Here is a 21191-nt window from a genome sequence, read left to right as displayed (position 1 = left end):
TGGAATGGCTAGTAAAGCCTCCCACAATCACTTTAGGACATTCCCTCCCCTCTCTGTATATGGAATGCCCCCTGAGGATAAGACAGAAAGCCCTGAAACAATAGAGAAGAGTCTTTCTCTGAACGTCTTGTTCCAATTCGGCCAATTTCTGACAATAAGAAAAATGTTTTCCAATATCAGATGTCAGCCAGGGAAAGTAGTAAATATTCTAACATATCTGGCCATCGTAGTTGCTTCTGCTTCCTTCCGCTTCCATTTTTGCCTCAATCAAAGTAATCTGTCAAGCAACTCCACCTTAATTGGTAAGCTTTTAATCACTGTCAAGTTCTCAGAAGAGGGTCCAACCAGATGGAGCTCACCCGAGAGCTACTACTAGTCCTGAATATAGCCAAAAGAACTCTGTCAGCCATGGACATGTTAATGATATGGGTGCCCGTAGATCTGCCTGATCTTCTAGGTCTTCATTTTCAGGGTTCTGCCCTGAACCCACACTTGGGCTATAAATGGTAAAGGAGACAGGAAAGCAACCCCTGTCGCAGAGGAAGGAGAGGATTATTAACTAAAGCTAGAATAGTGTCAGGACATTAAACAGTTAAAACATCTGCAGGAAATAGTATGCTGTACACGCAAGAGTCTGGTCACCGCATGGGACTCTATCAGGGAGCTGGCTGCCACGGAAGCTTTAAATTCACAGCTTTACTGACTAAAATGGCAACAGGGAATGTGGCAAGTCTCCAGGTAAAAGGCAGAGAAGGTGCGTTTCTTCTGCCTAGTTGTGGCTATAACATAAACAAATCAGGTTCGTTTCACCGATTTCTGCCTGTTCGGTAAAGCAGCAAGCAGTAGAGCTCGGATTCTGGCTACAGTGGCTTCACCAACATAACCAAGTTTTTAATCCATCACACACACACACACACACATTTATCCTCCAAGTCAGACTTTTTTGTCTGACTTTTGGTGATATGGTCTCTTTTTATCAGTGTTGGACCAAAACCAGAGCCTTGAGCTTGATAGGTAGGCATTTCACCACTGAGACGAACTCTCCACATGGCAGTACAAGTTTTTAAAAATTTACTTTTTAACTGAAACCTAAAAAAAAAAATCACACATATTTATGGAGTACCATGAAGTGTTTTGATAAATGGATATATTGTGTAACATTTAAATCAGGCTAGACCCATCCATCTATTTGAATAGCAGCTGGTTATTGCTGACCACTGTCACTCTTTGTGGAACACTTTTGTGTGCCACGCTACACAAGGCTTCTAGTTCCTGAGTGTAACCTAGTCTGACTCATTCATCCATCCCCCATCTTCCTACGAGAAGTAGTTTTGAAAAAAATGTTATCTATTGGAAATCTGAATTTGGAAGAAAAGAAAACAGGGGCTTGTAACTTTTTTGCCAGTCAAATACCCACAAAAAAGGGTTCTGAGTCACAAATATGTCCTCTTTTCCACTGGCTTTAATCAGAGACTAGGACTCCCTAATAGAAGCTTCTAGAGGGCTAGAGAGATGGCTCAGTGGTTTAGAGCACTGACTGCTCTTCCAGAGGTCCTCAGTTCAATTTCCAGCAACCATATGGAGGCTTACAACCATCTGTAATGAGATCTGATGCCCCCTTCTGGTTTGTCCGAAGACAGCTACAGTGTACTCATATATATAGATTAAATAAATAAATCTTTAAAAAAAGATAAGCTTCTAGAATGAGAGATCTGTCTGGCTCTAATGGTTGAAGTGGCCCAAGGCTGAGCACCCGAAGCTAAAGTGGAAATTTTATTTTCCTAGTCCTTTTAGGGTTTTTGCATGGAGTCTGTAAGGAAAGCTGAACAACTAACAAGGTGAGGCAAGTGAATTTAAATTTTATGTAAACCTGGTTTATACCTCAGTGGTTGGGTGTTTGTCTAACATGTGTGAGGTCCCAGGTTCAAATCCTAGCACTGTATGGTAGAGACATGGTAAATTTCACAAATATGTTTGATTAGATGTATACTCTTAAAAGTAACATTTTGACTTATTATTGTATTTGCACATGGAGCCTGTGTGGTGTGTGTGTGTGTGTGTGTGTGTGTGTGTGTGTGTGTGTGTATTTAGATGATAATTCTGTGGAGTCAGTTCTCTTCTACTTTTATGGAGATATTCTGGGGCTCGAACTCAGGTTGAAGCTTGTGTGGTAAGTGCCTTTACCTACAGAGACATCTCAGTGGCCTTAACATGAGAATCTTCATGTAGGTTTGACGGAGAGTGGGTAGTTTGCAGGGAATATGATTGTATGAGAGTATGACCTAATGCTCATAAGTGGGAATTTGCATCATTTGCTTGTCTCCTGTGTCCTGAGTCTCTCTGTTTTCACGCACAGCATGGTGCCTTCGGAAAGATGCTCTCGTGGCCTATTTCAGGAGGAGGAGTGTCATCTTCTTGCCTGCTTTATCCTGCTTCAGAGGGGAAGAGGTAGAGTGGCTTAGGGGTACTTTCTTATGTCACCCAACTTCCCCATTGCCACAGTGCCACGCATAGAGGCAGGGCCGGAAGCATTGCCAATTAAAAATGCTAACTATTCCGACAAAAGCAAGCAGAAAACAGTGTCATGAAGTTAATCGTATGACATCATCAGAGGTACAGTGCCGTGAACATGCAGGACCACATTTTTCTTGTCCTTTCATGTCCTAAAAGGAAGAGGAGGATACAGTTCAGTGGCAGAGCATTTCCTTAGCATGCTCACATCTCTGAGCTCTATCAGGAGTCTAGCAAAAGGAAAAGGAAAAAACAAGGTGGGTTGGGAAGGAGGGAAAAATACAAAACTCGCCAACAACGTTAACTAGGCAGAAAAACTCTCCCAAAGAAATTTGAATTGTAAATAGCTATTCAGAGAAACCAGTAACAGTAATAACAGGAGGAATCTACTGGCTCTTCATGGACCAGGCAGTGGTTCTTTGGAAGGAAAAGTTGAGAGGATTCTACTTGGTCTTTGGTCCTGAAGTTCTGAAGGCAAAAACACAAATGCTTGCTTGCTATCAACATGGCCTTGGAGAGGAAGAAGAAAGAAACCGACAGTGAGTTTCCAATATGGCTCTGCATTTTCTGATGTTCTGGAAAGGAATGGAGGCAAAGAGGAGGCACAGGAGGAAATCTGCATTTCTCTCCGCACAGAATTCCTTTTCTCCTATTTTCATTTGGCCCCAAGGCTTTAGACGGATCAATTCAGATACTTCCTAGGGAAGGAAATGAGACAGAAACATGTGCCCTGGTGGAGCTGCTTAGAATATGGAATAGGTTTTGACATAGCTTGATGCAGATGCAAGGTAAAATTCTCCAAGGAGAGAATTGCTACAGTAGTTTGCTGCTCCAGGGGGAAGAAAAGAAAGTAAATGAGAGCGGGGAGGAGAACGAGTGGAGTCATTCACTCCTCCCACCTCCGAAGTTCACAAATAGACAGCGAGTTGAGAATGCAGGAGCTCAGGAAAAGCACTTCGCTGTGATGAAAACTATTTCCTACCCCATCATCACCGCGGCAGAGGGCACTGAAAATGCCTCTGCCTCGATTTTAAATCAAAATTCATTCTCCGGGGCGGCGCTTGCTTTCTTTCGTGTTTCATTTGATGGCTGCACCGCTGACATGGATTCGCAATGGTTACTAAAATATTCACCGCGAAGAGCTGGTGTGAAACAGTTTCATACACTGCTCCTCTTACTCATCTGGATTAACCTTTCTCGGGAAATCACAGCATTGTAAACACCCCTCAGCATTAAATAAAACACAGCGGTGTGCAGCTTTAAATGATTGCTTCAGCTTTTTTTTTTTTTTCCTGGCCCAACGCGTGACTTGTTTTATTTAGCAGTTTCTGCATTCCCCACTGTTTAGCAATCAGGCACCGTTGAACGTTTGCTTCCACTTCCCCTCCCTGGTTTAATGAGGTACAAGATAAAATACTCAGGCCTTTCATTTTTTTCCTCCCTTGGAAGATCCAGCCTTGAATAAGAATCAACTCTGGAAGGTCAATGTTCAAAGGTTACTGCTGAGTCTACTTAGTGTCAAGAAAATACAGACCATTGCAGAGAGGCAAAAAGCAAGTCAAGGTTGGTTTAAAAACTTGTAGATATTAATGCAACATTGTGCCTGAGAATTCAAATTCATAAAAGTCAGGAGAGTCAAAATTATGATCCTCCCAGCTCTCGTTATTCCTTCCATGCACACATGATAGTATTTTATGTACTGTGTTTGCTTTTATATTTATGCCCTTATATAGAATATGCCAACTTATAGTTGCTAGGGGAAGCATAACTTTCCATTTCAAACTTTTCTGCATTCTAATTTTTTTCAGCCCAATTGGCATTAGCACATCTCCCTTCAGTTTCCTCTCCTCTGATTTCTTAAGGAAAATTAAACCAGGTGGCTGTGTACCTTCTTGTTTTGAATGTTCGCTGATCTTTTGGGTTTATTATATGTTTGTGGTCGGGGCTGCGAAGAGTACAGAAAAATTCCTTTGTTTGGGAAAGGAGCTTTATGCAGCTTGCAGATTCACTGTACCCATCCAGAGATCCTTTTTGGAGAAAGCAGAGAGGAGTGTACTGGATCTCTCCAGGGTCCTGACACCCTACTCCAGGGCAGGTCACCGCTGGGTATGCACCGTTTAACACTCACAAAATTGGAGAATAGGAATAATAACTACAGCAGTTAAAAACAGTGAAAGAGGTCTGTGTAACTTCACAGGCACTCAAAGAATTTGAGCAGAAAAGACATTTTCACTGCACTGAAAGTGCAGCACCATAAGGGCAAATACTTCAGACTCGTGGGAGCAGAGTATCTATGCTATCTGCTCTAATCAAACCTGGTGACTGCAGAGGGTTTAGGGACAAAGGGTTGCTCAATTCGTTTACAGACACTATTTGTTAAGCACGATTTTAGCTGGTAGTAATTTACGATGGAAAGAGTTTGGGAAGAGGACATTTATATCTTGATGCTGATATGAATGGGCTGCTGTGGTAAGGACTTAATCTCTGCATCCTGATTTAAAAAATTTTTTTTATTAGATATATTTCTTTACTTACATTTCAAATGTTATTCCCCTTCCTGGTTTCCTGTCCATCAAACCCGATCCTCTCCCCTCCCCCTTCCCCATATGGGTATTCCCCCCATACATCCCCCTTACTGCCCCCCATATTCCTCTGCACTGGGGTCCAACCTTGGCAGGACCAAGAGGTTCCCCTTCTACTGGTGCCCCGACAAGGCTATTCTCTGCTACATATGCAGTTGGAGCCTTGGGTCAGTCCATGTATAGTCTTTCAGTAATGGTTTAGTCCCTGGGAGCTCTGGTTGGTTGGCATTGTTGTTCTTATGGGGTTGCAAGCCCCTTCAACTCTTTCAATACTTCCTCTAATTCCCCCCAAGGGGGTCCTGTCCTCAGTTCAGTGCATCCTGATTTTTCAACTGACAAGGCAACTGCACACTTTTAGAAGACTGAAAAACTTAACTGAGTAATTTGTATACCTCCATATATGCTATGTGTATTTATGTTATATTGCTTACAAACAATATATATATGTGTATAGATATATATGTATATATAGCCTTTTACACGTATATAAGTTAATACTTAACAGTATACAGTTATAAATATTATTACATACATTGTACCTTATAAATGTCTTTGCTTTTTATGCCCTTGGTTATGATGTCAATCAATATTTAGTTTTGTTTTAAATACAGTTTCTATACTTTACAGATTGATCTCTTTCAGTAATTGCATTTCATTAAACAACAAAATGTGAGTTATTTCTTAATAGTTAGAAAACATTTTTTATTTGGTTGGAGAAAATGTTTTGGTAGCCTGCGAGTTGTTTATTCACTTTCATTTGTTCTTTTATTTAATATTTAATAAGTATTTATTGGGGGCTTATGCCAGGAACCAAGGGTATTTAGAACATGTGTGGGGCTTGAGAATGCAGAAGTAAAGAAGACAGACTGAAATATTCCTATGAGATTACAGCATTGAATGTTGCATGAGGGCTGTCCAGCAGAGCAACAATGAAACCAAATATGTAGTTTATAATCTTCTTGTAGTTATTATTAAAAAAATAAAGAGAGTTAATGATAATAAGAGTTAATGCTGACAGTACATTTAACCCTGGTAGGCATAGAACTCTATCATCTCACACACTATTCAAAGTCACAGTTCAGTAATTTGCAGTTTTCTTTTACACTCTGTCTTTAAACTCTGGTGTATATTTTGCAATCATCACACATCTAAATCCTGACTAGCCACATCCAGATGGCCATTGGTCAGTGCAGCTCCTGCTTACCGTTGAACAGCCTGGCTCTTTTAAGGCAAGCAGCTCATGTCAAACACTGTAGCAAATAAATATCCAGTAGCCTTTAAAGAAATGAGGGATCGTATTTCCTTCAGCCCTTAGTTTAGTGACCCTGGATATTTTCAATGTGTGCTAGAATCCCCAAGGAACTCATGAGTATTAAGAAGAAATTGTTGAAATCAATGATTCTTAATGGGGTTGTTAGAATTAATTAGTAGCGTTTAACAGGCATTGTGGCTGAGGTAGTCTTGGGGGCTGATGTGTTCCTACCTCTGATGACTTACTTTTGTTCTAGATCTGTAAAGAAAGTCTGAATTTTAAATTTTAGAGTGCAATTGAATCAGAAATTCCTAGAACCTAAATTGGGATGGCCTTTTTTCTTAAATGAATTAACATGGAAATATGTAGGATCAATGATACACAGAGAAAAAAAAAAGCACACAGAAGAAAGGGATACTGGGGTGAGGAATGCTTTTTCTTCTAGGCAACCACCCTTTCCCCTGAACCAGAGAGCTCTGAAAATCTGCTCTAATGGCCAGAACATGGCTGTACTGCAGCCCTGAGAGGATTTCTGCACATTGGGTTGAATGTTATCTTATATTTCAAGGTGAATCCTGTTCCCATAGTAATATACTAGTGTGCTGCAAGTCAAGCATTTAAATACCCCAAAGTGGAGTCCAAGGAAACAGGCGAATAGAATTCCAAATAGAAACAAGTGACCTCACAGAGGCCAAAAGAACATGAACAGAAACAGCCCAGGCATTGTGACAAAGTGCGAAAAGTTCATTCATGGTTTTTCTGCTTGGAGGAGATTCGAAGGATTGGGGTTGCTGCATCCTCCACGATTTGAATTTCTTCTCCGTCTTCCCCTTAGCAAAGTGTTTTCATTCCCATCACAAGAAAAGCGAATGTTCTCTGCTTCCCTGCATTGGCCCAGACCATGAGGATTTAGCTTGCTTGAAGTCAAAACAGCAGTTGACTTGTGTAAGCATCCCTGAAGCCCGTTGTAAAAAGGCTCTGGCCCTTCCACATTTTCCTCCTCAATGGCATAGCAGTTGGTAGGTGGGAAGGACTCGTCCCTGAAGACTGTGAGAAGACATGTATACAGTTTTATGAAAGTGTCTTTTATTATTGAGTGGCGGGGGATGTACTAAAACTTGCCAGAGTAAGTGTGTATTATAAATCTGGGACGGAGAGGGTAGGAGTCTGAAGGAAAACTGCACCACAGCTATCATTTCAACTCCGGTCATTCCCCATAAGAAATGTGAAATCAAAGGAAGGGAAGGAGAGTGAAAATTAACTTTAAGTCCCAGAAGCTGACAAGCAGCTGCCATGATTTAGAGCCAAGTCACATCAAGTCCAGTGTTGAAATGGGAAACGTGGAGGACAGGCATTTTTATGTTGGCTGTAATTGGGCAAGTGAAGAGAATGATTTGTTGAAGGTGATGCTAATGACAACAGGCCAATGTCAAACCCTGTGCTCTGAGGGGGAAAAAAAAAACCAGCACAGAGGCAGAGCATATTGTGCCCAGCTTGAGTTTAAGAGGAAAAAGGTTTTGTGCCAGAGGGAACATTTTTTGGGACCACAAAAATGTAAATGTGGAGACTTATGTCTCTGGCTGGGTTCCTATTCTGATTGGGTGGTCTCTTCGTGCATGCTAACTGCCAACTGGGCTCTCACTGATCGTAGTCCCGTCAGCCTGCACTGCTGTTCCAGGTGGTATTTTAAAATTTCCTGTTTTCAATTATGCTGGCATATAGCTGTAAGTCTTGATAGATTGGATATAACTTTATACCTGAAGAAGAACCAATTGGTTTTAGTGATAACGTTTTAGTCATCATTTGACCACATTGTGCTCCTCATCCTCCCAGATGGCCTCTGTTCTTGGACCTGTATGGTTACCAAGATTGTCCCCCACTCCATTTACGTTCACCGATGCTGCCAACTCCACCATTTCTCATAGTTTATTTTCTCTGTGACCTAACCTTGGAGATGACTGCAACACAATTTATTTTTTCCAGTTTAGATTGATTCTTTTGTATAATTAACTATCAAAGAACTTTTATTTGCTTGTTTGAGAGACTGTGTGAACATGAAGTTGGGCGGACAGGGAGGTGGCAGGGAGACCCTGTGAGGGGAGAGACTATGCTCAAAACAATTCTATGAAATTCTCAGATAAATAAAACATAAAAAATTCTTACAAAATCAAATAAAAAGAGAACAGAAAGCCCTGATGTTAAACTTTTTAATTTGGACACCTTCTCCTACAAAGAGCCGTGTGTTCAAGGCTGGTGGCTCAGTGACACAGTTGAAAGGTTCTAGAACTATTAAGAGGTAGACCTGCTAGGAGGAGGCCTTCAAGTCAGAAGGCCATTAACAGGGTCGGTAAGACCTTGCCTCTTCTTTCTCCTTTCTTGGTTCTCAGTCAAGTGGTGAATGACTCAGTTTTGGGCACATTCCAGCCATGACATGCCACCTCAGCACCGTGACGGGAGGCCTAAAAGCAGCATATCTGCCCAGGCTAAGACTGGAATTGCCAGAACTGTGCTTAAAAGAAATTATTGCTGTGTATAACTTGGTTACCTTATGCATTTTTTCATTTTAACTATTTTTCATTTTAATTATGGGTATATGTACTGTGTGTGGATATGCATAAGTAAGTGCAGGTGCCCATGAGGCAACAAGCATTGGATGCCCCTGGAACTGGAGTTAAAGGCATCTGTAAGCCACCTGACTTAGAGGCTCGAGGCCAAATGCCAATCCTTTGCAAGAGCAGTAAGGGATCTTAACCACTGCAAAATCGCTTCAGTCCTTGCATGTTTGTTATGGTGATTCAAGGCTGATGCCTGACATTAAATGGAAAAATATTTATTCTGTGAGAGTTTTATATCTATACATGAAATATACACTTATATATGTAATATAAATATGATATATGCATAATAATATTTCTCCTTTTCTTTCTATCTCTTGTGATCCCCTTCTCACATTTCACCTCTCAACTTTATGTTCTTCTCATCTTCATTTTTCCCCCAGTAACCTACTGAGTCTAGTACTGCCCATGTGAACATTTGTGTAGGGCCAGCTACTGGAGCATGGGCAACCTACAAGGGGCCTGATTGCTAACAGCTCCTCAGCTAGGTTTGGAGCCACATAGGCCACCATCACCAATGCTGGACTGTTGACTGGCTTGATCTTGCACAGATCTTACCAGTCAACCTCAGCTCTCGTGAGTTTGTTGGTGTAATGTATTTATAATGCCTGTCACGTGGAAAAGACACTATTTTTCAGGAGTTCCCTTTAACCTCTGGCTCTTACAGTCTTTTGGCTTCCCTTATGTGGTGCTTCCTGAACCATGAGGGGAGAGTGTGAAATAAGTGTCCTACTTAGAGCTGAGCACTCTGCAGATACTTACTCTTGGTAATTGTGTATCGCTGCATTAACCTCTGACCACTTCGAGAACAAACTTCTTGAGGGCTGAGAATTGTGCTAATCTTATGGTGGGAAGAACAGTATTTAGGAGGCAGTTTGATACTATGTTCATTTAGCAAAATAATAATAGTATGTTCTTCTCTATAACCTATGACCTCCCTAGTCACCAGTCTGTGGCCGAGTTTACAGTGCTAAGCTTGAGTCCCACTCTTGTAGAGAAAGCTTTCCCATCAGAAATCTGTTAACTACTCTGAGGACGTTCATGTCACTATTGTACCAGTGGGCATATTTTCTTAAATTGATCAGCATTGTAGTTCACAGGGTTTATAGCTGGATAAAACGACTGGTGCTTTTTCTGCCTTAACAGCCTGCATAGGACCTTGCAGTGTTAGGAAAGTTAGCCAACGGGGGAGTATGTGTCTAGCGTAATTTTTCCCAGTGATGTGACCAATGTATGTGATGTCTTCAGCAGTAGGGTCTTACCATCAAGTTCTAGTAAGCAACCAAGAATACCATAGAACTTAAATATTATTTTTTATGGTCCAGTTTTCTAAGAAGCTTCTTTCAATATGGTCTGCCTTGGTGTCATACCACATTTTACACAAGTTCTTTGATTAGAATTACACCCTGGAGAATGTACAGCAGGCCACAGAGCAGGCCTAGACCAATTCCATATAGAAAGTAAGCAGAGCTTATAAGGCCCTAATGGATAGCTTTTGGAGCATTATCCAGCAACACTTCTTTCTGTGGGAATAAAAAGCATGAGTGAGAGAGGACCAGAAAGGACATTTAACATTCTACAGAAAGGAGTTTCCATGAGCAAATGCTAGCAGGTTTACTCATTGTGGTGCAGGAGGTGTCAAGACTGGAGCAGCAATGATGGAGACCGGGCTCACAGGTTGATCACATTGTCATAGTAGACAGAAAGCAGTAAACTCGGGGAAAAGAGGAAGGCATAATTCTCAAAGGCCTGTTCTTACCCAACTCGGCCAATTATGCATTTCACACCAAATATTTCCAGCCCTCCTGAATAGAGTTTGGGACCAAGTGAACCTGGGGTGTCTGTGATTTTATAATTCAAGCCTCAATAGACAGCACATTTTCTATTTTGTTTAAAATGTAATTTTGGCAATCTCTATTCCAGTGTGATTAGAATGACAAAGAAACTAATTAAGTAAGAATCATAGGAATTGTGCACATATTATTTTAGGCATCTTTATTTTGCCCTACCAAATCCCTTCTTTTAATTAAAAAAAGGTATTTTCTGTTTAATTGGTAAGTCCCTTGGCTCAAAATTCAGAAGTACAAAGGCTATCACTGACAGATTTCTCTCTCCTACCTCTTTCCTCAGGCTAAACAACTCTCAGTGCAATAAACCAATGCTTTGGTATCTTGAGCTGCCTCTGTTTATTCTGGAGTGTCTTAGTCAGTTTGCATTGTAACAATGTCTCAGAGATGAGTTCACTTTTCATCAGCAGAAATTTATTTCTCACAGTTCTTAAGATTGGAAATCCATGGGGTTATGGTGAGGCCTTCTGGTTTCAGAGTTCTAGAATCTTGACAAAGCAAGACAAAAAGCTAGCTCTTTGCTTCCTCTTTAAGAAATTCCACTTATGAGGGATTTAATTATGTCTTGCCAGAAGTCAGGGGCATCTGGAATGAGGGCTCTTCAATTGAGTAAATGCTTCCTTAATATTATCCTCTAAGAAAAATCTGTGGGGATATTTTCTTGACTAATGATAGATCTGGGAGGGCCCAGAACACTGTGGGTAGTTCTGTCCATCTATAAGCAGGTGATACTGGGTAGTACAAAACAGTAGGTTGAATAAGCCATGGATAACAAGCCAGTAAGCATAGTTACTCTACGACATTACTTGAGTTACTGCTTCCAGGTTCCTGGTTGAGCATCTGATCTGGCTTCTCTCAGTGATGGACTTCAACTGGGAAGCCAAATAAACATTTTTCTCTCTAAGTTGCATTTGGTCATCATGCTTACCACAAGAGACATCAAACTAGAACACCTCTGGAAGGCTTCATATTCCAATATCATCATTGTGAAAATTAGATTTGGGTGTGTACATTTTGAAGAGCAGAGTGGGGGACTACAAATATCCAGATCACTACTTTGAATATATTTACAATCAAATCCTCTTACTTTATGCAAACATTTGCATACCACCACTACACACGATGGCTTTAGACTGACACTTTGAAGATGAACTAGTTTTAGAATATAACGAGTTGTTTTACTCTTTTAAAAAACAACTATATAGGATTCTTCTATATTTCCTAATATATCCAACAAATTCAGACCTGTGAACAGTTTGGTTGTTTGCTCACTTTAAAACATGCAGTGATGCATTTCACCCAAGATAACCAACTGTGTAGGACACAGTCCTAAAAGTGGAATTTCCCCACTCTTTATGTATATTTATACATTTCCTGCATAGAAGGTCTTGTCCTGAAGTGTTTTTGTGGTATATTAGCCAGCTTCAAGGCTGCGCTGCTCTGCTAACAAATTCTGTGGTTTTGTTACTTTCGTTTTTCTGTTAAGAGTGAATTTGAGTGTCATTTCATTCCCCTAATGCCTATCTTTATATTTAGACCATACGCTCATCATACACTGCTGTTTTCTGAATATGTTACTAGACTTTCACAAAATTTATTTTTAGAAGCTCTTTATATATTGTGAAAACTGTCCACCTGCTTGGACTGAGATGCCAGAGGATGAGGAAAGCACACATCCTGGTGTCTCCAAGTGGGTGTTTCTAGATATAAATGCTATGTGACAAGGGAAGGTTTGCCATGAAAATGGCCTTGATAGGCCAGCTGGCATGTACGAGCTCCCTTCTTGAGTTGCCAGTGAATCTATTGCTGTTTCTATGACCTGTGGACATCACTTGCCATCTTCAACTCCATTAACAGGGTCCTACCCTAGAGATAAGCCAGAATCCTTCTCCGTCTTTAGCCTTGGACTTGGTAGCATTCTTATTCCTACTTGTTCTTAGACCTGCATCTTCCTGGGTTCTTTTCCTTGGTTTTCTAGTCTACAATTGGATCTGTTCAGCCTCCAATTATGTTAGCTATATACAAAGCCCTGTTTATAATTGTATACCTGTTCCACTGGTTTTCTTCTTTTGTCACACTCTGTCTGGCACATACGTTAAGTTGGAGCTTAGGTCATCACGGCACGGTCATACCTCCTCAGGTTTCCTGTGGTTTGCCTTTGCTTGGTGAGTTTTGTGAGACAGAAATAAAGGCTACGTGTTTAGTTACATTTATCCATGTGTTTTTGTTTTTGTTTTGTTTTGAGATAGAATCTTACTACATAATTTAAGCTTCCCTTGAATTTGCTTTGTCAGTCACACTGACATTCATCTTGGGATCTTCCTGTTGCAGTCTCTTATACTCATTTTTAAGGTGTGCGTTACAATGCCTGACAAACCTTTATCCATGTTCTGTGTTTAACTTCTAAGTACATCTTTTCTTTTGATACTTGAAATGGGTCTTGGTTGCTCATATAGAACACATGCTCTATCAACATGTTATACCCAACTCAGTTTTCTAACCTTTTTTTTTTTTAAATAAAAGTCTTTTCTCTTTTCGAATCATGACAAATTCTAGAGATATATTCTAGCATTTTATGAGTTTATTTCTCCATTAAAGAACCCATATAAATAAAACTATAATTATACCAAAGGTAGCCAAAGCATAAATATCAACAATTGAGGTCTATTTGGACTGGACATGATTAAAAGAGGTGTTCATGCTTAGTGCCATGAAGGTTTCTCCTTGAATCTAGCTTCAGAGGTTAACTATGGTGAACTGAATCCTGCCCCCGCCAACTTCTTTTTCCACTGCTCTTGGAGTGGAAAGCATTTGAAATTGACAAAGTTGTTATACAGGTATAATTGAGGATAATCTCTCCCTACTGCCTATGAATATTACTAAAATGAGAACTTAATATTAGTTTGTGCAGCGCTGTAGAAAGCAATTGGAGGCACATATACTGGAATAGATCTGATATCATTAACTTTAAGGTTAAATGCCTTCTCAGTGAGCTACCTGCACAAGTAAATTAAATCAAACGTTTAATGTTAGCAATGCGGGTTACTTCATTTATGAAGGTTAAATAGCTAAATTTCAATTTAATTTTTTTAGCTCTTCAGTGGTGGAAGAATTCTTGTAAATACCCTTCTCAACTGCTAAAGGAAAACATCTTTGAATATTAACAATTTGTTTTCTCACCTTTTCAAAGTGGTAATGAAATGATGACAGGTGGCAAGTACTATAAATTAACTACTTGAGTATTAAAATATATACAACAAAAATTAATTTGGGAATAGCATAATCGAAACAAAGAATCCTAAGTGGATTGCCTATTGGATATGCTATGTGAGTCACTAAGATTCACATGGTTGGGACTTTACATTCATGGGAAATATTCAGTTTCAAAATGTGGGGAAAACTAGATTGCAAAGAGCAAATGTCTGTTTGGGCTTAGGGGTTCTGTCCAAGCCCTGTTATTTGTTGTTTTGCCTGTGCTTCATGAAGCTGAATATCAGGATGGGAAGAGAGTGGCAGAGTAAAGTTGCTTAGTTCATTGTTGCTATGGGTGTAGCGGGTAAGAGATGGGGGTGTGTGCTAGGTTTCCAATAGTTTTTGCTCCTTGGTGACCTGACTTCCTTCCTTTAGTCCCCTCCTTCTAAAGATTGCTTTGACTCTCAAATTGACTGGCTAGAAATCAGCTCCTCAAATCATGAACTACAGGGAACATTTACAGTCCAAACCATACAGCTAAAATGTTTAAAAGATGGACCAGAGAAATGGCTCTGTGCCAAAGGCTCTTACTGCCAAGCCTGATGGCCTGAGCTGGCTCCCAACCCACATGTAGGCAAAGAAATGGCTTTTGCTAAGTCGTCCTTTGGTTTCCAAAATGCGAAGTGTGACTACTATTTGAAGATACACACACACACACACACACGCTGAAAAGAATTATTTTTCCAAACAATGAAGATTTTTCAGAAGTAAGCATATAAGCATATTTAAATTTTAATTCATGTCACATTTACATCAGTTTAGTTTATGAAGCCATTGTTACGACAGACGTGATCATATGATAATAACTCCAAGGTTGCCTTTTTCTTTTAAAAATATTTTTAGGTAGATGGCTCAACTGTTAAGCATAATTTGAGGGATGGGGTGATTACTCAGTGGTTGAGAACACTGGCTGCTCTTTCCGAGCACCAGGGTTCAATTCCCAGCACCCACATGGTGGCTTATAACAATCTATCAATTCCAGGCAATGTGTTGCCTTTTTCTGGCATTAGAAGGCACTGTACATATGTGGTGTATAGAAATACATGCAGGCAAACCACCCATATTCACAAAATAATAATTGTGTTGGCTCTTGCAGAACACTTGGTTTTGGTCCTAGAACCTACATGGTGGGTCATAACCATCTATAACTCCAGTTCTAGGGGATTTGATGTCCTCTTCTAACACTGTAGGCCTCAGGTATTTATATACATACATACATATATATGTATATATATGTAACCCACATATAGGGCCACATATAAAATAAATAACACTGTAACATGTTTTATTAGCATATATTAATTACACAAAATAGGCTTCATTGTATTCCTATATATGTATGAATTATATTTTTATTCTTCTCCTATGAATTAAAAGTATGCAATTTATTTTGGTCACAGTCACATGGCCCATTGTTTGCTCATCCTCCTCCCACTCCTGATGACTCCCTTCCTTTTTCCAATTGGTCCTGATTCTACTTTTAAGTCTTTTTGTGATTGACTAAAGGAGTATAACTAGGATTGCTTGTAGGAGAATGGGTGAGAAGTTATTTATAGAAGGAGTGATTACATGACTGAAGAAAATGCATTTTCTTCCAGGAACTATTGTCTATTGGTCCTAGGGAGGGGTGAGGGTTCATGAAAACCCCTTCCAACACCCAGGCCAGTACTTTCTACAAATATCCAGGGAATGGTGAGTTTTGAAAACCCTATGTGTTTTTATGCCAAAAGGCTGACAGGTCCAATCTTGTACAGATCTTGACTAGGTAACCACATCTATTGAGAGCTCAAGACTGCAGTAGCCAGGCTAGGCCCCTGAGAATAGCTTTCCAGAACCCCTGACTTCTTCCCTCAGCTCTAACAGTCCTCCAACTCCCCCTTCTGCAATTTCACCTTAGCCACGGAAGAAGCGACATAGGCGTCCTGCTTTATATAGGTGGCTGAACATTCAACAGTCACTTACTCTCAGCATTTTGACGAGTTACAAGCCAACGGCAAAAACAAGCTTCTCTGAATAAAGTGGAAAGTAGTACCAATTAATGGGAAAACCCATAAACACTGAGAAGACAGTTTGACAGAAACATCATGTGCATTTAGCAACATAATGGTGGTAGCTTCCCCTCACCAGATTTACTCTATAGTAGAGGTGATTTCTATCCTGTGGAGCGTGCTTCAAATTTAACCCTAAAAGTGGTTGGTTATCCCAAACTCATCATGCTACTATTGTACCAGTGGTCATATCTTGCCTGGCAGATTCATAGTATATCATTTATATCACATAGGATATCACTTATCAAATCATATAGTATATCACGCAGTTGAGAAAGAATGTCAACACTTATTCCAAAGCAGTCGGAATAGCCCCTCTGGCACTATGAAAGTTAGGCAGCAGAGACAATGAGTGCAGCTCAGTTCTAGCTTGGTTTCTTCAAGTCCTGCAGTTAAAATATGTGGTGTCATTAGCACTATGGTCTATCCATGTAGTTCAGACAGGAAAATTGCCAGTTTTACAGAGCAGTAGTAAGATCTAATACCACAGTCAATGGATATACAGCAATGACTTTCTGGCAAATATTTTCTGGCTTAGCACAAAATATAAAATGTCATTATAATCTACCAGATCAGCCCAGATGTATGGTCTGCCTGTGTGAAAAATCATTGGTTTAATGAGAATGCTTGCCTGGTGTGGATAACTCCAGTGGTTCCTGTGTGAGGATATAACTCTCTTTCCTATAGAGCCCCTAGTGGAGAACTCTACAGAAATTATATATTATTCTTAGCTATTGCTTCTTAAAAGGTATGTGAGTAAACACATAGGGAATAATATTCACAGCTCTATAGATTGAACTGTTTTGTAGATATTGACAAATTAGAAATGGCACAAAACCATTCTAGGCTCCAATTGACAAGAGAAACAAGGAGAGATGGGATCTGAGATGTGGCCGTGGTCATAGTTCTGATGGAGATTAGATTAGAGTAAAGCAGTGGAGAGGGACAGTGGCTGAGATGCAAGGTAAGCATAAGCCTGTGTTAATGCTCAGGTTTCTCACTGAAGGTAGAAAGGGCCAGAAGGCAGTCTTTATGGCTTATTGAATTAATTGAGTTAATATTATCTCTGTAAATAATGACTTACAAGCTCCCTGTGAGTTTTGGGGTACAACCCAGGAAACTTAAGTATAGTATTTTTAAATCAGGAGTCATAGAAATTATATTTTGTAGTGTAAGGCATTTGCTGTATGATTTCACTCTTAACTGTGAACTCTGCATTTTGTAGTCATTCAAAATTATAGAGTTGGATTGGAGAGGTATGAAGGCCGACAAGAGTAGTTGGGCAGTGGTGGCATGGTGGCTACTTTTTGTTACTTGACAAAGGGGAAGAAGGAATCTGAAATGGTGTCCATCAAATCGACCTATAGGCAAATCTGTGGGGGACATTTTCTTGATCAATGACTAATGTGGAAGGGCGCAGATCATCTAGAGGTGGTACACTTTGGACTCTCTCAGGTCCCCTCAAGTGGTTGCCCCATGCTGAGCCTTGCTGATGCATGTGGAAGCCTTTTTTTCTTTATTAGATATATTTTTTTATTTACATTTCAAATGTTATTCCCTTTCCCGGTTTCCTGTCCATAAGCCTCCCTCCCCTTCCCTCCCCTCCCCCATATTGGTGTTTCCCCCATCTATCCGCCTTACCAGCCCACCCCCCAACATTCCTCTGCACTGGGGCTCCAACCTTGGCAGGACCAAGGGCTTTCCCTTCCACTGGTGCACCAACAAGGCTATTCTCTGCTACATATGCGGTTGGAACCCTGGGTCAGTCCATGTATAGTCTTTTGGTAGTGGTTTAGTCCCTGGAAGCTCTGGTTGGTTGGCATTGTTGTTCTTATGGGGTTGCAAGCCCCTTCAGCTCTTTCAATCCTTCCTCTAATTCCCCCAAAGGGAGTCCTGTTTTCAGTTCAATGGTTTGCTGCTAGCATTTACCTCTATTTGACATACTCTGGTTGTGTGTCTCAGGAGAGATCTATATCTGGTCCCTTTCAGCATGCACTGTTTAGCTTCATCAATCTTATCTAGTTTTGGTGGCTGTATATATATGGGCCACATGTGGGGCAGTCTCTGAATGGCCGTTCCTTCAGTCTCTGCTCTAAACTTTGCCTCCATAACCCCTCCTATGGATATTTTTGTCCCCTTTTAAGAAGAATAAGAGCATCTGCATTTTGGTCATCCTTCTTCTTGAGCTTCCTGCAGTCTGTGGATTGCATCTTGGTAATTTGAGGTTTTGGGCTAATATCCACTTATCAATGAGTGCGTACCAAATGTGTTTCTCTGTGATTGGGTTACCTCACTCAGGATGGTATTTTCTAGTTCATTCCATTTGCCTATGAATTTCATGAAGTCATTGTTTTTGATAGCTGAGTAATACTCCATTGTGTAGATGTACCACAGTTTTGGAATCCATTCCTCTGTTGAAGGGCTTTTGGGTTCTTTCCAGCTCCTGGCTATTATAAATAAGGCTGCTATGAACATAGTGGAGCATGTGTCTTTGTTATATGTTGGAGCATCTTTTGGGTACATGCTCAGGAGAGGTATAGCTGGATCCTCAGGTAGTTCAATGTCCAATTTTCTGAGGAACCTCCAGACTGATTTCCAGAATGGTTGTACCAGTTTGCAATCCCACCAACAATGGAGGCGTGTTCCTCTTTCTCCACATCCTGGCCAGCATCTGCTGTCACCTGAGTTTTTGATCTTAACCATCTTGATTGGTGTGAGGTGGGATCTCAAGGTTGTTTTGACTTGCATTTCCCTGATGACTAAGAATGTTCAACATTTCTTTAGGTGCTTTTCGACCATTCGATATTCCTCAGTTGAGAATGATTTGTTTAGCTCTGTACCCCATTTTTTAATAGGGTTATTTGGCTCTCTGGAGTCTAACTTCTTGAGCTCTTTGTATATTGAATATTAGCCCTCTATCAGATGTAGAATTGGTAAAGATCTTTTTCCAATCTGTTGGTTGCCGTTTTGTCCTAATGACAGTGTCCTTTGCCTTACAGAAGCTTTGCAGTTTTATGAGGTCCCATTTGTCTATTCTTGATCTTAGAGTTACATAAGCCATTGGTGTTTTGTTCTGGAAATTTTCTCCAGTGCTCATGTGTTCGAGACTCTTCCCCACTTTTCTTTTCTATTAATTTGAGTGTATCTGGTTTGATGTGGAGGTCCTTGATCCGCTGGGACTTAAGTTTTGTACAAGGCAATAAGAATGGATTGATTTGCATTCTTCTACCAGAAGCCTTTTGTTCTTAAAAAAGGAACATACTGACCTTTCTGTTTGAAACCTGGGAGTGTATACCTGGGTAGTTACATCCTTGAATCAGTTCCTATTTTTTTGTTCCTGTTTTTCTCTTGAGGGAGTAAAGTTGTTTTTCCACTGTGCTTCCTGGAATTCTCCACCCGGTGAACTAGGGGGTATATATTTTGTGAACCTCAGTAAAGCTTTGGCATTATTGTAACATGAATGACCTAAGTATGTGTTTTTTCTTAAACCTTGCAGACCTTTGCACAGTTCTCGGTACCGTGGTGGCGCAGGCGCTGTCAGGTACAAACCTGACCAGGTGATCTTGAGTGATATTACAAATAACTAAGTTGAGAAAACTATGGGGAGCCATCCTCCATGGTCTCTGCTCTAGTTCCTGCCTTAAAGTTCCTGCTTTGAATTGTTGTCCTGAATCTCCTCTCCTGTGGACTGTAACCTATAAGAGAAAATAAACCCTTTCCTCCCCAATCTGCTTTTGGTTCTTGTCTCATCATTGCAACAGAAAGCAAACTTGAACAGGTGGAAACAATGTGGAATGTATGATCATCTGATTTAGTCATGGATAGAGTGAACTATGATGATAAAAGTGCAAGTTAACTTGTAGGAAAAGCTTGCATTCATCTGTTAGGACAGGTGTAGTCTCCTCATTAATATCTCGTGTGCATGGCTTTTAGCTACTGATCTTGAATTTCTTGCTAGTATGGTCTTTTTGTACAGCCTAACTTGCTATAAAGCATTTAATTCCTTTCTTTTGACCTCTTCAGGGAAGTCTCCTGAATAACAAGTTAAGTCCCTATAAGGTTCAACTCAACTGTTTTTAAAAGTAGTTGTCTTGAGCAAGGCCTTAATGTTAGAAAAGAGGAGATGAAGTAGAGTGACGTTTCTACACTCAGTGCATTAGAAGAGGGTCAAAGTTCCATCGATGTCTTAAATCCAATGGTTAATCCGCTTTTAACATTTTGTAGTCATTTTAAATTACACATGTACTTTACTGCCATATGTAAAATAAGCATATAAATAACATTTAATGTGTGCAAAAACCTTTTATTAAATTATCTAATGACAGGAACAAGTTTTCTGGAAAGGGCAAAGGAGTCGGAAGAGTTTTATGTGACTTAATCAGCCAGATTCTAGACGTGATTTTAAAGGTGCATTTCATTATCCCTGCTGAATCTGATTCTAAGTTCCCCACTTGATCTAGGAGATGAATAGGTGTATCCCTTCCTAATTCCTTCCTTGCAGTTTCATGCCTCAGGATATTTAAGGCTCAACAACAGGAAAAATCAGTGCTAGATTTGAATTTCTTTTTTATTACTGCAGAGTAAAATTCTTTGAGGGTGAAATAGTGTCAGTTAGACTCAGTGTATGGTCATTGACTTCCAGTACACCCAAGCTCTCAGGTTTTTCCAGAGTTTGTCTTTGGTAGTGTGATATACATATGGAGGTTGGATGTTTGATTTTGATGCGATGGCTTAAATTAGGAAAAAAAAACAACAACAACAACAAAAAAAACAAAACCCCACCACATCCTCAGAGGATTAATCCCTACCTTCCAGGTCACAGTACGTGTTACAAAAACCATCTTGATATTTACAGGGTTGCTTTCACTTGTCAAGTGATACAGGCCAGTAGGGCACAGCAAAACTAGGTGGTCCAGTCACATTTACTCTCAGAGAAAACATTAGCTTTTAGAGAGAAAACCTGGAGGCCAAGATGTTGGAGAGATAGCTTCTTGGGTAAGAGCACTAGCTGCACAATCATGAGTAGCAGATTGGATTCCAGCACTTATGTAACAAGCCAGATAGATGTCTTGTGAATGTGTGTA

The 21191-nt window shown here is 40.2% G+C and overlaps 1 long non-coding RNA gene across 1 annotated transcript; it reads left to right on the top strand.

Moving 5' to 3' along the window:
- The first annotated feature begins 7084 nt into the window (after nt 1-7084).
- Nucleotides 7085-19834, top strand: LOC103690241 (uncharacterized). The gene is made up of 3 exons (XR_015671916.1): nt 7085-7290; nt 15658-15751; nt 19604-19834. It is a non-coding gene; the product is annotated as an uncharacterized LOC103690241 (long non-coding RNA).
- The last annotated feature ends 1357 nt before the right edge of the window (nt 19835-21191 follow it).

The sequence above is a fragment of the Rattus norvegicus genome, chromosome 2 (assembly GCF_021556685.1).
Source record: "Rattus norvegicus strain SHRSP/BbbUtx chromosome 2, alternate assembly SHRSP_T2T, whole genome shotgun sequence".
Lineage (NCBI taxonomy): Eukaryota > Metazoa > Chordata > Mammalia > Rodentia > Muridae > Rattus > Rattus norvegicus.
Note: the sequence above shows the minus strand (reverse complement) of the source record. Positions and strands in the feature narration are given on the sequence as shown.